At 35.3% G+C, this 22978-nt stretch overlaps 1 long non-coding RNA gene across 14 annotated transcripts in view; it reads left to right on the plus strand.

Moving 5' to 3' along the window:
• Positions 1-17884: 17884 nt before the first annotated feature.
• Positions 17885-22978, plus strand: part of LOC149528517 (uncharacterized) — a 104276-nt gene continuing 99182 nt past the window's right edge. For 3 of the 14 annotated variants that reach the window (XR_016358994.1, XR_016358992.1, XR_016358993.1), the window contains exons 1-2: positions 17900-18148; positions 18317-18388. This is a non-coding gene — a long non-coding RNA (uncharacterized LOC149528517). Of the gene's footprint in view, positions 18149-18172; positions 18389-20435; positions 20609-22978 lie in introns of those variants that run through there. The other 11 variants (XR_016358997.1, XR_016358996.1, XR_016358995.1 and 8 more) reach the window with 11 other exon arrangements.

Below are 22978 nucleotides of genomic sequence, written 5' to 3' on the forward strand. Positions count from 1 at the left end.
TAGAATGAACATTGGATTGTTTATCCGAAAATCAGACCTGCAAAGTGACCTTTGCCTTCTATCTAAAAGGAATTGCTTGTTAGATATCCTCAGATTCAAGGTGTTTAAGCAACCAGACCCTGTAAGAACGAAGGATTTGAAATGAAATTAATCTATATGATTATGCAGATTAATCTAGAATGGAGTATGCATTTAATCTAAGAGCGAAAAGAAAGCTATGCTAAAATGTATGCATATTAAATCTATATGAGAATTAAACTAGAAAATGAATATGAAAGTAGGGAGCTCAAATGAATGCACAATCCAGCAACAATTTGATGCAAATTCTCATTCAACCTCCCCTAAAATGAAGAGATGAGGGTCTCTTAAATAGACTTTCTTGGAATCCATCAACGGTCGAGATCGATTTCAATCAACGGCCAGGATTAAAGGTGAAGTTTAGTCATAAAGGGAGATTCTCAAATTAAAGGGAGTTAACAGATTTAATTTGAGTAAAATAATGAGTTAACTGATTTAATTTGAGTAGAAAAAGGAGTTAACTCATTTAACTCATTTTTTATCAATAGTGAACTGGAAATTTCCCTTTTTGAACTGAAGAGAGATTTTTTTGAGATATTTAATTTAATAAAATGAGATATGCTCTCATAATTACTTTTTCTATTTAATTAAATAATTCTATTTAATTAATTAGAGACACTTTTCTTATTTAATTAAATAACTTCATTTAATCAATTAGGAATGGCTTCCCATTTAATTAAATAACTTTGTTTAATTAATTAGAAGTAAGTACTCCATTTAATTAAATAATTTCGTTTAATTAATTAAAAATACCTTTCCCATTTAATTAAATAATTACATTTAATTAATCAAGATAGGCGTATTTATTAAATTAAATAAATTTAATTCCATAGTACATTAGCCTTAAGATATAATTTAATTTAATTAAAGTATAAATACTTAGTAATTAAATTAAATATTAATCAATAGGTTTAATGTGACTAATATGAGTAAATACTACAGGAATTAAATAAGAAATATGATGAATGTAGATTAGGGTTTTCTGCATCTGACAATTAAGTCAAGTAGCAAATAGCCAAATAAGAATTTGCCTAATGGAATAGGACTTTAGGATTGATCAGAAATAGACCAGAATTGGTTGAGATGGCAATGAGCCAATTTTGGGGTATTACATTTTGCCCCTCTTTGAATGAATTTGCGAGCAGCACGTTTTATTCAAAGATAATTAGAAAGCATGATGTGAATCATGAGATTGGTTCAGAAATTGATTCTACGGAGACCAACTGATAAGTTTTTAAGGACCATCTCTAGAACAAAGCTTAATCCTAAGGAATCCAAGCAGAACACTTAGTTACCTAAGATTGATAGCATTTAAAAGACTATCTCCAGAACGAAGCGTAATCTTTAAGGATCCAGATAGAACATCTAGATACCTAAAATTGATAAGCATTTAAAAGGTTTCTTCAGAACGAAGTTTAACCTTTAAGGATCCAGATAGAACACCTAGATTTTCGAGAGTGATAAAGCATTTACAAGACTATCTCCAGAATGGAACTTAATCTTTAAGGATCCAGATAGAACACCTAGATACCTAGAATCGAAAGCATTTATAAGATTATCTCCAGAACGGAGTTTAATCTTCAAGGATCCAGATAGAACACCTACATACCTAAGATTGATAAAAGATAATAAGGTCCAATCATGAGTTGTAGAATCATCCCTAGAACGAGGCTTGATCCTCAGGAGTCAGGGTTTAGACTGTCCCAATACCTGTCCATCGAACTCTGAGAAGAGCTGTTATAAGATTGATCAATTGATGAAAAGATAAGATAGGTAGCAAAGATGCCAGATATAAGGAAACAAAATGCCCCAAGCGATGAGATGCCTCAAGTGATGAGGTCATGAGATTGGAACCAGATGCCCCGAGCAATAAGTATTTAATGATGTAATCATCCTGCCCCCTCGGCAGCGAAATCGAAAGATGACACGCCAGAAATATGATTTAAAGTAGTATATCATGAGATATAGAAGAAAGCTGAGATTCAGCAGAATCTAGAAGAGATCAGAACAATCTAAAGAAGATTCAGGGTTGATTTGAAATGATTGCGAAGTCGCAAAGACCAAGTTTGACCAAAAGTTGAGCAGATTTAGCCACAATTGACTTGAGTTGACTATTTTCAAAATGAATTTTGAAAATATGGAGAATGTAAAGTTGAAAGGATTCCAAGAATTACAAAGTATTAGAAAGATTTGAGCTGCACAAGCGTTTGATCGCGTCGGTCCCCAAAATTTTAAAACGCATTTTTGAGGCTCTTAGGTGTGTCAGATTTCGAATTTGATCTCGAAAATGGATCCAGAATGGTGCAATTAGCCAGGGGTGTGATTTTTACGCAAATCTGAGCACTTTGAAAAATTTGGTCAACACCTATATCAAGGCTCAAAGGGTCATTTTCAATTCATTTGTACTTTTTTTGAAAGAACATGATACTTTGAAGAGATCAACAATCCCTCATCAGAGAAGGTGAAAGTAGATTTGCAATTGAATCGCATGCTTATGCGAGTGAAGTATGCAATGCAAGACTATGTTAAATGCAACCCTAGGTCTGGTTACTGAGCCTCGATATTTAATCATCACTGATATAAAATAAAGCTTGTATATTATACAATTCCCACTGACATTGCAATCATGGAAATATGAATATAACATACGTTATTGGTTTGTCGGGATTAAATGTAAGCATTCGAGGCACAAGAAGCCAGAATGACCAGAACATTTGTCCCTTTTAATGTAGCAAGTTAACATAAGCATCAGAGCATAAACGCTAGGATGACCTGAATGTTGCTTGCATGACAGGCACACCAAACACACAGGAGATCCATCTTATGCTAAGTACTTAGTATTTATACTGTCTGCAACGACCCTTGCATTCATAACCTGAGACAAAAGTGTGCTAGATATACTCGCAGTGACCCATACATTCACTTAGCAGGACAAGTATTAGTATTTACTATAGCATGAAGAGTTCACTCCAAAAAATAAGGAGAAGCACCAATGTTATTGATGTATTCTTATAAAAGGAGTCAAGGTACACTGGGCCATCCAATACGAGATGGAGGCTCTTATAGTGGACACAACTTTTATAGGAATGTAACAACTAATTGGAACTAAACCGCAAACAGAAAGCAAAGAAAAAGATCATGCCCCCCAGTCATTGCTTCTCTAGTCAAATATGACATCATCGAGTTGCTCGAGGAGATATGATAAAGCAAAACAAAGCAAACAAAGAAAATACTCAGCATATCCAAACAATTATATCATTTTTTAGTTCAATGTTATCGGGATTGATGTCAAGTGTCAATGTCTAGAACATGTTTGAAAGAAACCTCTTCAGTAGGGTGATAATAGTAGGTAGATGCAGTCAGAATGACTGGTGACTGAGGTCAAAGAGGAATCTTCATGATGAAGAACCTAAGAAGGATTAAGCAACAATAGACAAACACAGCCAGGACGACTAGTGACTAATGCAAGAGAGATTTTCCAAAAGGAATATGGAGACATGACCTTAGCAATAGTAGGAAGACACAGCTGAAACAACTGGTGACTATTGCAAAAGAGATCCTATGAGAAGGATCTCAAAATGAGTGACACTAACGACAGTAGGCAGACATAGTGAGGACCACTAATGACTGTCGTGAAGGAGATTCTATAAGGAGAATCTCAAAAAGAGTGACACTAGTGACAGTAGGCAGACGCAGTGAGGATCGCTAGTGACTATTATGAAAGAGATTCTATGAGGAGAATCTCAAAAATAGTGACACTAGCAATGGTAGACAAATGCAGCGAGGACCACTGGTGACTGTCACGAAAGAGATTCTATGAGGAGAATCTCGAAAAAAAGTGACACAAAAGGGGAATGCCCCCAAGCTGTGAGAAGACTCAATCCATGGATACATGAGCAGAAAGCAAGAAAGCAAAAGCATGAAAGCGACTATACAGAATAGCCAGAAGATGCGCTGCAAGATGGAGCACTAGGAACAAGGGGCGCCTGTTTACCAGGTTTTCACCTTCTTGGTAGGATTTCCTTTTTTTGCTACCATGATGCCTATTTCCAGGTTTCCACCAATGGCACTTTTCTGTTTTTCAATTTTTTTGTATTTTTCTCTTTTTGATTTTTTTTTTTTTGTATTTTTGAGAATTTTTCACTTTTTTTGGTGTTACCAAGGCACCTATTGCTAGGTTTTCACCAGGGTAACAATTTTTTCAGGACTTTTTCTGATTTTTAGGATTTTTGCAAAATTTTAGAACTTTTTCAGAGATTACTAGCTCTCAAGAAGGATCACCTTGATTTTGTTTTAGTGTCTAGCAAGGTGTAGGACAAGATGCAGTAGCAAGCGAGTGGATAAGCAGAGATGGATAGACAATGAATATGAAGCGAGGTGAATGTTACCCTCAAGGAAAGCCTTCACAAGATTACCCAAGCTAGGGAAAAGGATATAACAATATGTGCTCATGGTGTAATGAAGGGTATCATGTAGGTAATCCACAAAAATGACTATGTCAGGAGATTGCTAAGAACTGAGTTTTCTTCTTTCTTTCATTGATCAAGACCAAAGAGTTAACTGAATAGGATAAAAAAATTTGTTATGGAGGTTATGAGTGAATAACTTCAGGAATGAGGACATTTGAAGGATAAGCAAGATCATGATAGGATGTCATGGATGGAAGAATTACACATGACACCTGTCTACCAGGGTTTCATCATGGTACTTGTCCAAGGTGCCACAAGAAGTGGTTTTCACCATAGGATGAAATTATTTATCTTTACTTTTGCTACCAAGGCACCTGCTTCCAGGTTTTCACAGAGGCACTTTTTCTTTTTCTTTTTTTCTTTTTTTTTGAATTTTTAGAATTTTTGGAAAGAATTCAAGCCTTTCTCAAGTTATATAGCATTCCTATAAGAAAGATAAGTTATGATAAGCCAAAGCCATAGCAAGGTACACTCAAAGATGTTGATAAGGTAATGGAAGGGAAATGAAAGGAAAATGAGAGGTAGATGGAGGATAAGGTTGTTGGTTTTGGAAGACTGAAACAAGCAAGGATGGAAAGCAGGCATAAGATTTAGAGAATCTCATGAGGGTGGATGAGATATTAGGCAAGATAAACATTGACACACACCTTGAAGGGTAGTGGAATGATGGAGGAAATATGGATGAAATAGATTGAGGCTTAGATATATGAGGTAGCAAAGCCATTTTGGAGAGGGGTGGAGTAGAAGGTTTTGAAACTTTTTTAGGAAGATGTTGGAAAGGAGATGGATTGGAAACCTTTGGAAGCTTGAATGTCAACTTTTATTTGTTTTCAATATTCAAGTCCTTCAAAAGAGACTTGGGAATCCATATAGCTTTTAATTTTTCATTAGATGCTTTGGAATGCATTTCTTCAATAACAGATTTAAGAACCCATACTTTCTTTGGTTGAGCTCTTTGAATAGTGGACCTTTGTGGTCTCTTTTGTGTATTTTCCTTCTTAACATTCACATGTCGATTAGAGGAGACATAGTGAACTTTTGAGGATGGATTCATGCACTTGTGTTTGAGTTGATCATCCAAATTGCTTCCAAAGGACTTGGGACTTGTGGATGAGTGAGGCCAATATGACTAGTTTAGATGGAAAGATGAATGTGAAGAGTTCAAGTATGTGTATCTTTGTTGATCTTGAGGAAGGGTAGGAGGAACATGTAATGAGCTAGTAGTGGCAATAGGAGATAGAGGAACATAAGGTCCCAATATGGATGGAAGACTTGAAGGTTTTAGCTTAGATGGGTAGGGACCAAGGATAGATTTAGAAGATGTGAATGAACCATGAGTATGGATATCAGCATCTTTAGAGTGAGCAATATGACCAAAGTCATCACTAGATTTATGAGTAACTATTATAGGAGCAATACCTTTGATAGGAGTATTTAAAGCTCGAGCATAGTTTGGAAGTGAATGTAGTGAGGTAGAATAAGAGAGCGAGGGAACACTTTTCTCTTCAAAAGGAATTTTAGGTAACATAGGAAAAGTATCCTTCTCTTGGTCTTTTATAATCTCCTTAAGGATGGTGGAAGGAATATCTTGATCTTGCTTAGTAGAGGTGCATGACATGGGAGATGGAGGACTATGTGGCTCTTGAGATGGAGGGATGATATCTTAAGGGATATGTGAGGGTTCTTGATCTTGATCTTTAGATTTTTTTAAATCCTCTTGACATGGATCCACTTCTAAGGGCAAGGTAGGATGCAGAGTTTGCATGATAGGTTCTTGAAGAGATAGTGAAGTGCTAGTTAGAGTGGGAATAATAGGAGGAGCAACACATGGAGGTTTTGGATCTTTGGTTTGAGTAGTATGGGAGAGGTTTGCAGCCAAGTCAAGATTAGCTTGGGTTTCTTTTAGAGGCAACCGTTGAGGGTACACATAGTCAACTGGGGGAGTAGTGAGTTCTTTTGGTGAATATGTGTTGGAAAGATTGGACAATTTAGAAGGTGGATGTATGTTGGAGGAAGTAGAAGTTGTGTTTGAACCATTACTAGACATGGTTTCATGAGGTTGATCCTTCTTGAGAGTAGAATCTTTAGTAGTTGAGAGCTTAGATTTTTGAATTATACCATTGTCAAAGAGATCTTGGATCTTGTTTTTCAGCTCCTTGCAATGGGAAATTTTATGTAAATTATGTCTATGATAGACACAATAGTTACTCATAAAGGAAACTCCCGCCAAAGTGACCTTAGGTAATACAATGAGTTTCTCTTCAAGAAGTTCTTCCAAGGTTAATTCATAAGATTTTCCCAAAGGTGTGAAATCACGCTTTGGTTTAGGTTCCCAAGGTTTTTCTTCAAAGATATTCCTAGATTTCTTGGGCGTATGTGAGGTGTTCTCAGATTTCTTGGATTCAAGATCACAAGAATTTGATTTTTGGTTGTCATAGGAGAAAGGGAAAATTTCTCTCAAGGAGAATTTGTTCGATGATGTGTTTTCCTCTTCTTTTAGTCTTTCAAGTTGAGCACTTATCGTTTCAATTTGTTTCTTCATGTTTGTAATTAGAATCCCTTCTTCCTCACTAGGAATATTGGATTTAGTACATTTGTTGTTAGGGTGATCCCACAATAATGGGTTCCACTTTTTGACCAATTTTGACTTTGAAATCAATATTTTTGCAACAAACGTCATGTTCAAGTGACTATATCTCCAAAACTATAAATAATTTCAAGATGACATAAACTAGTGATTTTGAGTACTTTGTTCCTAATTTGTAACCATATTTTTTAATCTAAAAAAAAAATTTATTTATGTCAAATTTTTTTATCTCCTCCAAAAAGTGGTACATAATAAAATTCAATATTTTAAAAAGTGACAGTCCGTTTGACACACATAACTTTTTTTCTAGAAATGATAATGAAGTAATTATTTCTGCGTTGGATTTGTAGCATCAATATCCAGTGTCTGCATTTGGTTTGATTTATTTTTGTTGAATATTGTATAGTTTATGAAGTTTTGAAGTGACATGAACCATAATTCATACATACGTTCCGTTTGACACAGATAATTTGAAGTCAATTTATCATAGACCATTTTTTTTTTTAATAGAAAGGTATCTCAATAAGCCAGTGCCTCCATATTTTTCAAAAAAAAATTGACCTAATTTACTAATTTTCCCGAGGTGTCAAAGTCGGTTGATGTTCAATCAGTAATGAACCTATAATGAGTTAAACTCATATTTGAAAGTCTTAATGATTAAATTATGTAATAAAATTATAGTCGTTGGAAAGCTTGCTCCGAGAAGCACATTTTGACATTTTTTATTTTATAGTAGGAGATCATTCTCCTACAATTATGGCAGTCAAAAGAGCAAAAACAAGAAAAAAAGAAAAAAAAGTTAAAATTTTTGTGATTTTGCATGTTCGTGCGAACATGGCGTTCGCGCGAACACATTTACCATGTTTGTGTGAACTTATGTTCACACGAACATGCAAATCATGTTTGCATGAACATATATATCACATATGTTCGTGCGAACATACGAAATATGTTCGCGCGAACATACGAAATATGTTCGCGCGAACATGATTTAAAAAAAAGTTCGCGCGAACATATGGTAAACTCAATTTCTCATTTTGAAATTTTTTTCATTTTCGTTCGTCCCACTAAAGTGGAACCCATTATTGTGGGTTCACCCATTAGCCATTTTGATGTACTATGTTTCAAGTAGTGACAACCAAGTTTTAGAACATAAGTCAAGTTGCCACAGTCATAGACAGTGACAAAAAATAAAAGCTTAGACAAGGACCACACTAGAACGTAGTCTCAGAAAAGCAAGATAAGAGTGCAGTATACTAAGGTACGAATAGTATGATTTGAAGGCTAGAACAAACAAAGATTATGACTATCATGACATAGAGTACAACAAGCACTAAAGGACAAGAGCAAGATAACTGGGAGACAAGACTAGTTAAAGTATGGATCACAAGTCATTAGCTAAGTGGAATGCCACTATTTGGAACTGTTTTCAAATAGAGAAGCAATAAACCGATGCAAGAAATAGACTTGATACAGAGCATAGATAGCTCTAACAGACTCAAATTGGCAATGCTGATACAAAGTCTCATGCGAGAAATTTTACAGGCTGCGCGAAGAAGTTTTACGGGCCATGCGAAGATGTTTCTAAATCGCACGAAGGTTAATGACAATGTTTAATTTTGCGTAGGGACAAAATGACTTCGCGCGAAGATGCACGACAATAGTTTAACTTTGTGCAAGGACAAGATGACTTCGCGCGAGGACCAGATGATTTCGCGCGAGACCCAAATGATTTCGCATGAGAAGGCAGACCAATTTTACAATAGCAACTAATTTTGAAAAATTTTGATCGTTTCAGTAACCAAGCAGATCAATAGGCACGTAGAATAGCAAGCAGGTGATTTTAAGCACATCTGAAAACAATGAGCAAGGGCAAAAGAAACCTTGCGCATGAACAATCAAGTGACTTAATTTGTGCTAATCCCTAGGAGAGCTATTGTGTATGTTTTCAAAAGGTTTTGCAATCACGCATACATCCCTAGAAAATAAAAGTTGGCCTCTCTAAGGTTTTTAATAATGGTTTGACTCTGCAACTTTTATGACTCATAGGGGTGATCTCCAATCCCGGCGCACCGAGGTTTTGACACAGTTTGAGAACTTAATCTTCAAGAGCTGCTAGGGAGATCTAACAACCCACAATGAACCACACCCATGGATATTTCTTCCACAAGGACATTTATATAGCGATTGTCACTACCATGGAGAAAATGGCTATTACCGCTCGAGGTTTTGTCATCACAGTTTTTCCTATAGAGGGATTTTCTGCTACGGTTAACCCTCTCTAAAGGTGACCGACTCGCAATAGTGTACCACAAGGGGACTTAGCTTCTAGATTCAAGGTTTTGACACCTTTTCACTTTTAACCCAATCAAAGTAGACAGATTAATCTGACACACTAAACTAAGATTATCTCTTAAAGATCTATGATATCATCTCGCAGTGATCTATCAACCTCTTCGGAGAAAGGATGCCTTAATCAACAAGTTGAAGATTCATCTATCTGCGAGATGCTCAAAGTATCCTCCCCACCTACAAGGAATCCGTCTTAGAGAGGAGTTTCACTAGGAACCCACTCCCTCAAGATCCACGAATAGTGTTCATGGGGGCTTAATTACTATGTGTATATAGATGTTAATTCCCGAAAGAAAATCTATCCAAAAGCAATAAAAAAGCACCAGGTGGTACACTTAACGCTTTAACTAATGTGAGGTGAGTCCAAAGATGTGAAACATTTAACCCCTCACACAACCTAACACGAGTCCACAACCCAGAAACTAGTGAGTTCTAGAAAGCACAAAAGGGTTGCCTTGTGGAGCCTTTAACACTTCTGTCTTGTAGACCCCTCCCCTTTAATGTGGTGTTGATCTTGCAACCACAGGGTGGAACGAGGGGCCGACGGATTAGCGAGTCCAATAACCCAAGATAGCTAATTAGATCTATCACTAAAAACTAAGCCTGCTAGATGAAACTAATAGAGATCACAACCTAGTATCAAATTATGCATGTGTTGTAAAATGAGAACATGAAAGGAAATACACACACAAGCTTGACACAAGAGATGTTCATTTTAGCTCCAAATGAAGTGTTATCAGTCAAAGAGAATTACCTGGTAATCCTCGAAATGCGCTTAGTAGATGTTTTACCTATTTCTGGCAACTTTATCACGCTTTTCCAATTGTCTTGCAAACCACTGTTATGCTGTTCCAAAAAATTAGAAAACACAGAAAAACTAGAAACAATGAGCAGTTAATAGAAAAACCAAAAAAAAAAAGAAAATCAATGCAAAAAATAGGCTCTGTCAGCAGAATCTCGCGCGCAATTCCTGACAGTCCGCGCGAAGAAGTTTTACGACCCACGTGAAATTATATTTGGCTCACATGAAGAAACAGGTTCCCAAGAACTTTGTCGCGTGATGTGGAAAAAATCTTCGCGCGAAGATTCTAGATCCTCGCACGAAAATGAACAATCTCGCGCGAAGATCTCTGAATCTGTATGGAACAGTATAGACAAAGAATAAAAAAATGATTAAAAAAATACAAAAAGAGGCTAGAAAAATTGATTTTCGAGCCCCATGGTGGGCGCCAGAAATGTATGCGTGAATATGTGGCCTATGCTAACACACACACTTCAACACGGTCATTGTATGTAGATTCATCTCTGAATGAACATTGGATTGTTAATCCAAAAATCAGCCCTGCAAAGCGACCTGTTGTCTTCTATCTAAAGGGAATTGCTTGTCAGATATCCTCAGTTTCGAGGTGTTTAAGAAACCCTGTAAGAACGAAGGATTTGAAATGAAATTAATCTATATGATTATGCAGATTAATCTAGAATGGAGTATGCATTTAATCTAAGAACGAAAAGAAAGCTATGCTAAAATGTATGCATATTAAATCAATATGAGAATTAAACTAGAAAATGAATATGAAAGTAGGGAGCTCAAATGAATGCACAATCCAACAAAAATTCGATGCAAATTCTTATTCAATCTCTCCTAAAATGAAGAGATGAGGGTCTTTTAAATAGACTTTTTAGGAATCCATCAACAATCGAGATCAATTTCAATCAACGGTTAGGATTAAAGGTGAAGTTCAGTCATAAAAGGAGATTCCCAAATTAAAGGGAGTTAACAGATTTAATTTGAGTAAAATAAAGAGTTAACTAATTTAATTTGAGTAGAAAAAGGAGTTAACTGATTTAACTCATTTTTTATCAATAGTGAACTGGGAATTTCCCTTTTTGAACTGAAGAGAGATTTTGTTGAGATATTTAATTTAATAAAATGAGATATGCTCTCATAATTAATTTTTCTATTTAATTAAATAATTCTATATAATTAATTAGAGACACTTTTCTTATTTAATTAAATAACTTCATTTAATCAATTAGGAATGGCTTCCCATTTTATTAAATAACTTTGTTTAATTAATTAGAAGTAAGTACTCCATTTAATTAAATAATTTCGTTTAATTAATTAAAAATACCTTTCCCATTTAATTAAATAATTACATTTAATTAATCAAGATAGGCGTATTTATTAAATTAAATAAATTTAATTCCATAGTACATTAGCCTTAAGATATAATTTAATTTAATGAAAGTATAAATACTTAGTAATTAAATTAAATATTAATCAATAGGTTTAATGTGACTAATATGAGTAAATACTATAGGAATTAAATAAGAAATATGATGAATGTAGATTAGGGTTTTCTGCATCTGACAATTAAGTCAAGTAGTGAATAGTTGAATAAGAGTTTGCTTAATGGAATAGGACTTTAAGATTGATCAGAAATAGACTAGAATTGGTTGAGATGGCAATGAGCCAATTTTGGGGTATTACACCATCTGGATATGCATAAAGAAACACAATTTCAAGGTGTGTGTGATCCTTTTCCCTATGTTGAATATGAAGCATTCATATTTGAGAATGATAGCATGCATGATTTGTCTAATAAAGAAGAGTTTCAGTTTTAGTCTAAAATGTTTGAGCATGCTGATCAATATTTTCATAATGAGCAAGTGGTTGAAAATGAAGTAAGTTTTTATATGCATTATGGAAGTAAGAATGAAGATTCAGTTTTGCTAAGTGGTGAGATTCACAATGTGTATCTAATTGGTGAAACTGATAGGAGAAGTATTTTTTGTTTACCTCATGCATGTTCAGATGAGAATCTGGTTTATGACAGAGGTAAAGGTTATGAAACAGTTTGGTGGCCTAGCACCATTGTGTGTACATAGTAGAGGTAGTTGTTTCTTTCAATAAGCTGTTCGAGATGAAGTTTTTGAAGTTTGTGTGAGTGGTCTACTTCTACCAGAGATTTGAATCATTGCCATGCCTACAATGGACATGCATCCCTAGATAGAGCCACTATTGGGACTCCAAATTGTCTTCTCAATTTTGAGTACCATTGAGAGAATCAAGCCCCATAAATGCTTTTTAATGAGATTGTACTTGCTTGTCCTTTGAACCCCAAGTGGTATTTTATGTTTCTAACACCCTTCATCCAACCTATTCATATGTTCAGTAATGATAAACTAACATTTTGAACTATTCTGTGAAGTTCCATTTTGAGTAATTCCAAATCCACATTTTACCCTAAGTGTCAAACAGTGACTGGAGGCTGTGTTTGTATTTGAATATCTCGCACCCAGAAAAGTTGTGATTTTCTGCTTTGGGAGTGTCTAGTGTCCATACCTAAGAACCTATGTTTCAAATTTTGAGTCATGTCAAATATGTTTGACTAGGTTTTGAATCCCTCAAAGTTGGTTGTTTATTGTTTTCATGTTGATACAGTTTTTTCATAATTTTGGGAAGCCCTGTTTGACAAGTTATATTTTTTGACTAGTTGACGAAAATGAGAAAATTCCTATTATGTTGCATTGTAGATGTCAGAGACTTGTTATTTTTCAATTTTAAAGTCTTGACAAATCCATTTGATCAGTTTACAAATGCGATTCTAAATGGGATTTCTATCTTTTACTGGTGTTAGCACTTGCAGATTTGTCAGTACTCCTGTTCGTGATGTTATAACTCTTAACCTATGATAGATGAGATCAAATGGATTATACCACTGTATTTTTCTCCGAAAATACTTTAAGTGTACCAGTTTGCAAGTCATGACGAATCCATTTGCACACTTTTCCAAGTCAATTCCATTTGCAAAAATTATTTTTCTGCTATTATTTCTAGTCATCAAATTCTAAGTAGCCCACTTTGACTGCTCACCATTTGTGCCCAATTATTTATCATGAGCCCAAATCTCAGAATTATACTCTCCTTGTGACAAAGAACCAACACCCCAAGTTTCATTTCCTCAAGTATTCATTTGCCTCATTTTGAAAGCTAAATTGGGACCTAGTTTACTTCTTTCTAACATGTTTGCTTGCAGGTAATTCTGAGAAAACAACTTTGACAGTGAATATCTTTTGACTCTGAATTTGTCATGAGACAAGATTCGACGGGGTAAGAGTATGCAAACGAGAGAATCAATGGGTCAAATTCCAGAGCTTGGTAAGAGGTTTGGGTTAGTTTTTAAGGCCAGTCAACAGACCTCTTGACATAAAATTCACAATTTGCAGATCTATGGTAAACTGAGTTTTAAAATGATGGTTCAATGATTGAACTTCATTCTAATCAGTTTGAGATGTTCAATTGGTTAGTTTGGCGTATCAGTTGTTTGAAAATGAAATTTCTTTTAGTCGGACCCACTAGGGGCTCGACTAATTGGATCCAGTTGATATGTATGTGGGATTGTGCATATTTTGAGAAGGCAAAATTGTAATTCACTGAATGTTAGATATACATATATACATTCTTCAAATCAAGTAGTATGTGTACATGTAATGAATGCAAGATACACATAATTATCGACATGGATGAGAAAAGTGTTGTGCTCACAAGCTTGAGGCATTCTACCTATCTACGAGGTCAAATGGTAGGCATTTTTCCCTATGTACTCTGTTGCCACTATTGATTTGTTGTATCATAAAGAGAGGAAATTAAAAGAATGGTTAAGCAGTCAGAAATTTAGAAGGAAGACTCAACGCATAAGCCAAGAGGCAGGAACATTGTTTTTTGAAAAGAGAAACCATGGCGTTAAAGATAGCCTCACACATTCTTTAAAAGATGCAGCATTAAAAATGAAGGAGCAAAACCTGCAGGAAGGTATGTTAAAAAAAAAGCTCATGCTGAGCATGAGGAGAACCATGTGTATGGAGAAGAAGCACTATAAAAAGAAAAATCAAGCCGCCATCTAAGCACAAGGCCCACACATTGAAATTTTAAAGGAAGACGACATGGTACAAAGAAGGTCACAGCATATCAAAAAGGTAACTCACGCCCAAAAAAGGAGCCAACACCATTAGAGCCTCCACACGCAACCTGAAGGGGGAGACGCCTATGATAATAGGGCTAGGGAAGACTCCCGGGAAGATCAAGACACCATAAGAGATATATAAGCCACCCAATAGCAAGGAAGCCAGAGCCAAAAAGCAAGAGAGCCACATGTTTAAAGAAAAAAGAGTTGAAGACTCAGTGTGAATGAAGAGCAACCTGCATGGCAAATTTTAAAAGCTACCCACGCTGGAAAACAAGAAGCCAGTGAGATAAGAGCTCACAGCAATAAGAAAAGCAGTCCCACGCAGCTTGAGATGGAGAAGGGCTTGCCAAATAAGAGAGGCCATGGCTCAGAGATAGCAGAGAACCCCACGACAACATGAATGAAAGTCAACGCTCAAAAAAATAGAGGAAGTTGTGAGAAAAAAAAATATCTCCATGTCTCATGCAAGGGAAGTCAGAGCCCACGCTGTGTAGAAGTTAATAGCCGAGCAAGCCGCACTATGTTAGTAGAAAACTCTATCCCATCAGTAGAGCAACCCATAGCCAACAAGGGAGGAATGAACACTGTAGATTCAAAAGACAAAAAATGTATGAAAGATAAGCCCCACTTGGAAGTTGTAGGAAAAGATTCACGCCAAGAAAGCAGGGGACAGAAATTTGAATCCATGCCTCATGGTTTTTGAAGCAACTCACCCATGTAGATGGAACTCCACACATTGTGAAGACACCAGCAAATAAAGGTAAGCCATGATAGTTTTAAAAAATGGGAACAAAGCACACAAAACTACAAGGGAGCAACTCATGCAATTTGGAGAAAGTGCTAGTATAAGCAAAGAAGCTACAGGTACAATAAGAGATGTTGCTGAAGGAAGGATCCATGCCTGATGGGAGGTGTTTAGTGCATGAAAGAAGCTACTATAAGAGACAAAGCGGTAGGGGTTTTAAAAAAAACGACTCAAGTAAAACAAAAACAAACATTTAAAAAAGGGGCACTCCACGCATGCAACCTGTAAGTAACCCATGCCAAGCAGTGTTAAAGAGAGCCATGGGAAGTTGAGAAAAGAGAATAGCGACCTTGCAAGGGAAGGCGTGTTATGAAAAATAATAAATTTGCAGGAAAGAAGCCCACAGTTTCAACAAAGACAAAGCCATAGAGCTGAAGCAGTCAAAAGCTTTTATCGTACATTGGGGATACGTGGGTTTCTTTTAATATTTAAATACAAGAATGCTTACCATATAAGTTGTCCAAAAGAGAGTGGCTTTTGGAAGCATAAGCCCGCATGGGGCCCCTTGTGTGACTTGAAGGTGAATGCAAGTTGGAGGAAACAAATGCATAATTTTAAACGAAAAAATAGGAATGATGACATGGCGGGAAATGGAATCAGAGGAAGGAGATCGTGCCACATGGTGGATCGTGCAGCCATCGCTAAGTCGTTATACAAAAAGATGCAGGAAAGTTACTATAGTGACATAGGAAGTGCCTAGGTGACGAAACCAGCTGGCAATGAGGTGGTGATGATGTGGTGCTGACATGGAAGGAGAGATCAGATGAGGTCGTCAGAAAGCTCGCTGAAATCCGGTGGTTGCCATGTCGCCACTGGAAAATTGGAAATTTTTTGGCAAGCGACATGGCGACTTGCCAGAAAATTCAAGAATCTGGCGAGAGTTGGAAAAGATGCATGGGTCCTGCCTGAGTTCATCGGCCTATAGAAGAGTGACATGTGGCGCTTGCCCAGAGAGCCAATTAGAGTGAGGGATACAAAGGAGATTTTAAAAAAATAAAATATATCCTTGCTGTGCACGTTCGTTCAGATTTGAAAATTTTAATATTAAAAAGCAAATATTCTATAGTGTGAACTATAGAACTTGTTTAATTTTTCAATTTTTTTATTTTTAATGCAAACTTGCCATGGAGCCATGGAGCAAAGGCCTGATTTTCAAACGGCCATAACTAGAGCATTTTTTTATCGAAAATGGGCCCTCCAATATACCACTAGAATTAGAACGAGATGAATTTTCTGAATTCGAGGTTAGTTTTTGTACAGGTGCTCACCAGTTCAGTCTATAAGCCAATTTGTGATTCCTGGGGCATTCTCAACAGAATGACCAAAATATGTCACTGATCATTAGAATTGGTTAGAGGGCAGTTATGAAGACTAGTTGAAGCCAAAATGTGGAAAAAACAACTTTGAGAAGATTGTATTGCATTTTGGAGGCCTTTTAATTGATTTTTGGCTTTGCCTTGTTTTGAGATTTGGCATCAAAAGTGGTTATTATTCTATCAAGTTTCTGAAATACTTTATGCTTTTAACAGCCAAATTAGTTAACGATTTGATTCACCAGTTAAAGAGAGAGATTAGAGAGAGTCTTTTCATGGCAAAGAGAGGGAATTTCAAGTGAACACATGTCAGATGCAGAGTAGATCTGGGAATCCCTTCCTCTAAATCACTCTCATTCTTTCTCATTGTATGGGTTCCAGTTTTTGTAAAAAATTTGTTCATTGCTATGATACCAAGGTTTTGGTTCTAGTCTTGATGTATTCCCAATACTGAGACACCATTTGCTTCAGCATATTCTCTCTTATATGAATAGCATTAGGAAGTATTTAATATAGATAGTCCAGATCCATTAGGTTTTTCTGTATTTTTCAATTCATGCATATGAAAGTATTGTTTCAAAGAAATTAATAAAATGAACAGATGGTTAAGTTTCATCTTGAATCTTGTCTCGTTTATCAGTGATCTTCAATGTTTTATAATCTTTGAACAGAGAGCTTAGGTTGTAATTGTAGCCCTTTAAGGTTGTATGTTGTTTCATGGTTGCCTATAACTCAAGGGGTTATGTAAATGCTTCAAGGGAATCAACAAGGTTGCAAGTTTACTGATGGGGATATCATGGAAGAATGAGGGTTAGATTAAGCATAGATGTCTATTTACAAGTTAAATGTATAGATCAAGTATCTAAAGATACGAATATGTCTCAGATATCCATATGTGTGTTTTTGATTCATGGATTTGCCCAATGGTTAAGACACTAATTAGCTACAGGATCATTAGGTTTTACTATTGCATATATGAGGTTTTGTTGAATTCAACATCATTAATCAAATGTTTTTCCTTTTATGTTGAAAATTATTCAAAGTTTGACCCACACTTAGCTTGTCGGTTTCATGAGTCATGTTATTAGCTATTCCATGCTTGTGATTTCTTGATTAAGTACAAAAGTTTTAGGGGTTTTTATTTGTTATTCTAGATCCTGATTATGCTCATTGCACCGGTCACATGATCAGATCTTAAGAGGTTTACTTGCCTAAGTTTTGCACAGCCTGAAGTGAGGAAGGAGTGTAGCCTTATAGTTGACAAGGCATATTTAAGCTTCCACAATATTCAAGGCTAGAGAAGAGGGGAGAATCCAAGTGCACACTTTCAAATAAAGGTTATTTTAGGCTTTTCCATATAATGAGGTCTAGGGCCATCCATTGCAACAGGATTATCCGAAGTAACACTTGGCTGCTAGGGCCTCCCCTACTTCATGCAGTTGTGATGGTTGTCTCTATCTTTGACATTACAAAAACAAAGGACCATACCAACTACAAATACTTGCTCTGTGCAAAATACGTAGGACATATGGGTTAGAGGCATACGCCTTTTTGTTTGTGGAGGCAACTCAAAGGTATTGTAACCTTTTCCATTCTGCTGCTTGTAAACACTTTAAATGATCTGCTCTTGATTTCTTCTAGTTTTTTTCTTTGATCGCTGGTGGTATTTGGCATTAGGGTTTGACATAGAACACTTTTTGTTCTTAGGACTGATGAAATTTCTCCTTCTTCGATAATTTCAGAGCACCCCGCGATTGCTGAAGTCTTCAAGCAAGGAGACTGCAATAGGTTTCAAGAAATCTCCTCGTAAGAAAGTGAGTAATATGTTTTTTCAAAAGAGTAATGATTCACAGAACCAAAAATGCCAAAAAAACCCCTAAACCATTCTAAAAATTTTAGGGTTTCTCGTTACTGATGTCTAATATTCTTGTGATAGCCTCTCTTTTAATAAGTCATACGGTTTTCCCCAATATTAAAGGCAGTAGTTTATAATAGTTTTCTATACATGTCTATTCAAAGTAAGTTGTTATACCAATCATAAAATCAATACTATTAATAAGATGAAATTACTCTGTTTTTGCCCTAAATTGTATCCTTTGGCTTCTGCTTAATGAGGACTTGCAATGTTCAATTTATTTAAACTACTTTAAAACAAGTTATCTAGCTTTGGCATACAATGAGTGGCTTTTTCCCTCAGATTTATTAGATTACAATTCCAAGATTAAGTTGTGTGTGTCTGCATCTAATAGCTCAGGTTTGTCGTGACCGACTTCCTGCCAGATTTAGATCTGTGTCTGAATACTCCAAAAATGTGTCCTTCACCTCTACATTTGTCTACTTTTACTGTCCATTTGCACAAATTTGTCTCATTCTTGCCTTTCTCTCTGAATGGCGCTTTAAAGATGGACTCATTAATATTATTACCACTTTTGGTGAGTTGAATTCCATACCAGTGGGAAAGTGTAGTAGATTTAACCACATTCTTCTCCCACGTAGCACTGAATTTTCAATCAAAATGTTTGTTTCTAACCACCATCGCCCAAGTGGGATTCACCTTCAAGAGCTTCAAAAGGCCTGGGTAGTCTTCAGTCTTGCAATCAATCAGAGAGAAATCTACATTTATGTACTTGGGTAGAATCTTTCTCATGTATCCTAGCATGAATTTTGTTGTGTTTTCCAAGCATAGTTCTTTGACGGCCTTATGGATTTCTGTTTGGATTTGAGCCTCTGCTATAATGCAGATGAAATGACTCCTAGTTTGTGGAACAACAACTTCAAGGAAAATGGTATTGGTGGATAGTGTGACTGGGCATAACAAACTTTTTGTAGTTATTTGTGTGCTAAAGCTGCTAATCACCCATGCCATTTTCTCTTTCCACACAAATTATTTTCACAGTTTATGCTAGAAAGATAGTACTATTTACAATTACTATATTGAAATCTTAAAATATAAGATTTTTTAGTTCTAACTCTGAGATATATATATTTATTACAGACATGATAACTTTATATAAAGGTTCATGTCCAATTACACTAGGTTTCTCTTAAATTACAATAAGATACTATTATAATAACAAATAGGATGTTTGTATATAATATATAATATTTCAAAGCATGCACTCAATATAATATTTTATTGACATTTATATAGATTTATGTAAATATATGTAATCTAGCATATATATCATAGCAATAGAAATTAATGATATTTAACATTTTTTTATTTTAATTTTAGGTTTTAGGTTTCAACTTTTATATTAAAACTATATTTGAAATTATAATTGAAGATAAAATTTAAAAAAATTACAAATTTAATATTTCATATCATGTAAATCATCTGTTAAATAATTATTTAAAATTTATAATAAGATTTTACAACAAAAAAAACTAGACTTTGGAAACACTATTCATTCAACAACTTCAGTGATAATCAAATGTAGTTTTCTCGTTTATCACGGAACATTATGATCCAAATCCGTGATTTCCATAACACACTTTATTCTTTCATATCTTGATAACTATTTCAAATCTTCTCTACCTCTCCATGAGTTATATTGAGATCTTTTTTTATAGGTTAAAGGCCCACATTCTGATTATCATGGAACATTATGATCCAAATCTGTGATTTCCATATCACACTTTATTATTATTTCATATCTTGATAATTGTCTTCAAATCTTCTCTGCCTCTCCATGATTTCATATCTTGATAACTGTCTTCAAATCTTCTCTGCCTCTCCATGAGTTATATCGAGATCTTTTTTTATAGATCAAAGGCTGTTTTCAAATCTTCTCTGCCTCTCCATGAGTTATATTGAGATCTTTTTTTATAGATTAAAGGCCCACATTCTGACATATATAGTTTCAAGCACTGGGTATGACAGATTTAAATCTTCAAAATACCACAAGAATTATGGCGTCAGAAGAAGGGACTAAGCACAATGATGAGAATTCTTTCATAGATGCTCAGATGCAACTCGGTGTTCCATTACCACATTGGGAGAATAATCAATATATGGAATTGAGGGAGTATAGGTCAGTAAACATTGGCATGCAATAGGTTTTGGTTTTAGTTTTTCTTATTCTTTATTGCAGTTAGGAGTTTCTACATTGCTACTTAGATGGTAAATACAATGAAATAGTGTCAAAATCATTATTAGTTCGCTATACACAACCTTGGTAACTATTCCCCTGAATTAATGACAGTTGTTTAGAATATTTCCCTATACATGTCTATTCAGAGTAACTTGTTGATACCGATCATAAAAACAATAGTGTTAATAAGACATAATTACTCAGTTGTTGATACCTATGTTCCCCGGGGACGCGTCCCCCCCAAAAAAACCAGCGTTTTGGGGACGGGGACGTCCCAGTCCCAGAAACTTCATTGGGGACTTGCATCCGTCCCCAATTTTTTAACACACAAAAAATTAAGAAAACTAAAAAAAATGTCTCTTGCCGTCCCCATTTGCCATCCCCCGCCATCCCCAAAATCGGCAAAAAAAAATGCCGTCCCGGAAACCCGTCCCGCTGTCCCCTACCGTCCCCATCCCGGAAACTCGGGGGAACATAGGTTGATACCAATCATAAAAACAACAGTGTTAATAAGACATAATTACTCTGGGACTTACAATTTTATTATTATTTAAACTATCTTTAAAACAAGGGATGTAGCTCTGGCATGTATTGAGTAGCTTTTTTTCCTCAAACTCATTATCTTACTTTATCAAGTGGCTATTGTCTATTCCATTTAGAAATTATTGTAGAACACAAAGCATCTCAAAGCATATAAAATTAAAGTTTTAAAAAAAATAAAGATGATAAATATATTTAGAAATTATTGTAGAACACGAAGCTTTGCAAAGCATATAAAAGTTGAGTTTTTCTTTAAAATAAAGATGATAAATAGCTATTTGCCCCTGATCGGAAATTAGACAACAACCTTTGATCAAAGTTAATGTTATGCAACCTTCTCAAACAGAAAAAAGTAGAATATTCTGGGGAAAAAGTAAAATCCTCAATGCTGAGCAAATTTACAGAATCCCAAGCTTATCATTACAATTGAGGTTCCTTTTTCATTCCAAGATCATCTCTTTCGAAAATAAAATCTGAAACACTTGATTCTTCAAGCACACAGTTTATACAAGTAGATGGGGGAGCTACTATAGGAAATGCTGAATAGGTGAACCAAGTTGAACCTAAGAATATAGAACAATTGCCAATTCAACACATCTTCAAGTCATGAATATGGTTGCTGAGGTTAAAGTTGTATCAAAACAATGAAAGGGTTTGGGGATGTATAGAGAGAACAATGCCCATGCAGAAATAATCACTAAATTTAGAGTTCACAGACTCCCTTACAAAATAAAGATGCATTTGTTTACATTTATGTCATATGTAAATTGTAACAGCAGTAAAATATGAATGAATAATTAGACTTGACATATTTTTTCCTATTTTGGAGATTTGTTGTATTATTTTTTCCCCGTCCACCTATAGAAGAGGAAAGTTCTAGATTGCTTTCATCCTGCAATAAAAAGGTAGAGAACTTTAGTCCATTCTCCAACAATCCTAGAAATCTCTTCTAAAGAATAGAGTTTATTGGTGCATAAATAAGAATGTAGCCACAAATTAACTATATATGGTGACCACCAAGTGGGTATTAATCTCCAGAGAGTCTTTTATAATCCAAGTTTCCTGATGACTCTGTTTCAATGCTATCAAAACATTTTGGTACACACAATAAAACTAATGCTAGGAGGAAGAGACTAATGTCATATATGCTTATGGTGCATGTGAGTCTGATTGAATCTCTGCTATTAAAGGATTGTAAATTAGTCATATACAAATAACAAATTCAGAGAAATAGACTAATGTCATTTATGCTTATTGCACATGTGAGTTTAATTGAATCTCTACTATTAAAGGATTGATCTAAACTAGTCATATACCAATAACAAATTCAGTGCATGCCAAATGCCCTAGATCCTAGAAAAATAAACCTACTGCTTGTTAGCTAAGAACAACTTTCCATAATCAAAATCGTCATTGTTGCTGGATCTGAAATTTGAGCATCTACACTCTCTATATTCATGTCATTCTAGTTGTCTTGATGTCAAAATCCACTTATCTTGATAGACCATTTCAGATTGCCAATTTGATTCATATCTTAAAAATTGCTAATCAAAATGGATTTAGCTATTTAACATATGCAACTTTCCTACGCAAGAAATATTATGTAGAGGAACATATCTGTCCAAGACTATTCTTTTCTCAGAAGTGACTGGCTCAATGCTCTTTCAGTTGTAGCTGTTAAGTTTTTTTAAATGCACGTCAATTTTAAAGACCAAAATGATGATGGTATTTTACGAGGTTTAGGTACCTTCAAGAATTTTTGGGAGGGAC

Source organism: Cupressus sempervirens, chromosome 11, assembly GCF_028749045.1.
Source record: "Cupressus sempervirens isolate cs-2001-9-10 chromosome 11, ASM2874904v1, whole genome shotgun sequence".
Taxonomy (NCBI): Eukaryota; Viridiplantae; Streptophyta; class Pinopsida; order Cupressales; family Cupressaceae; genus Cupressus; species Cupressus sempervirens.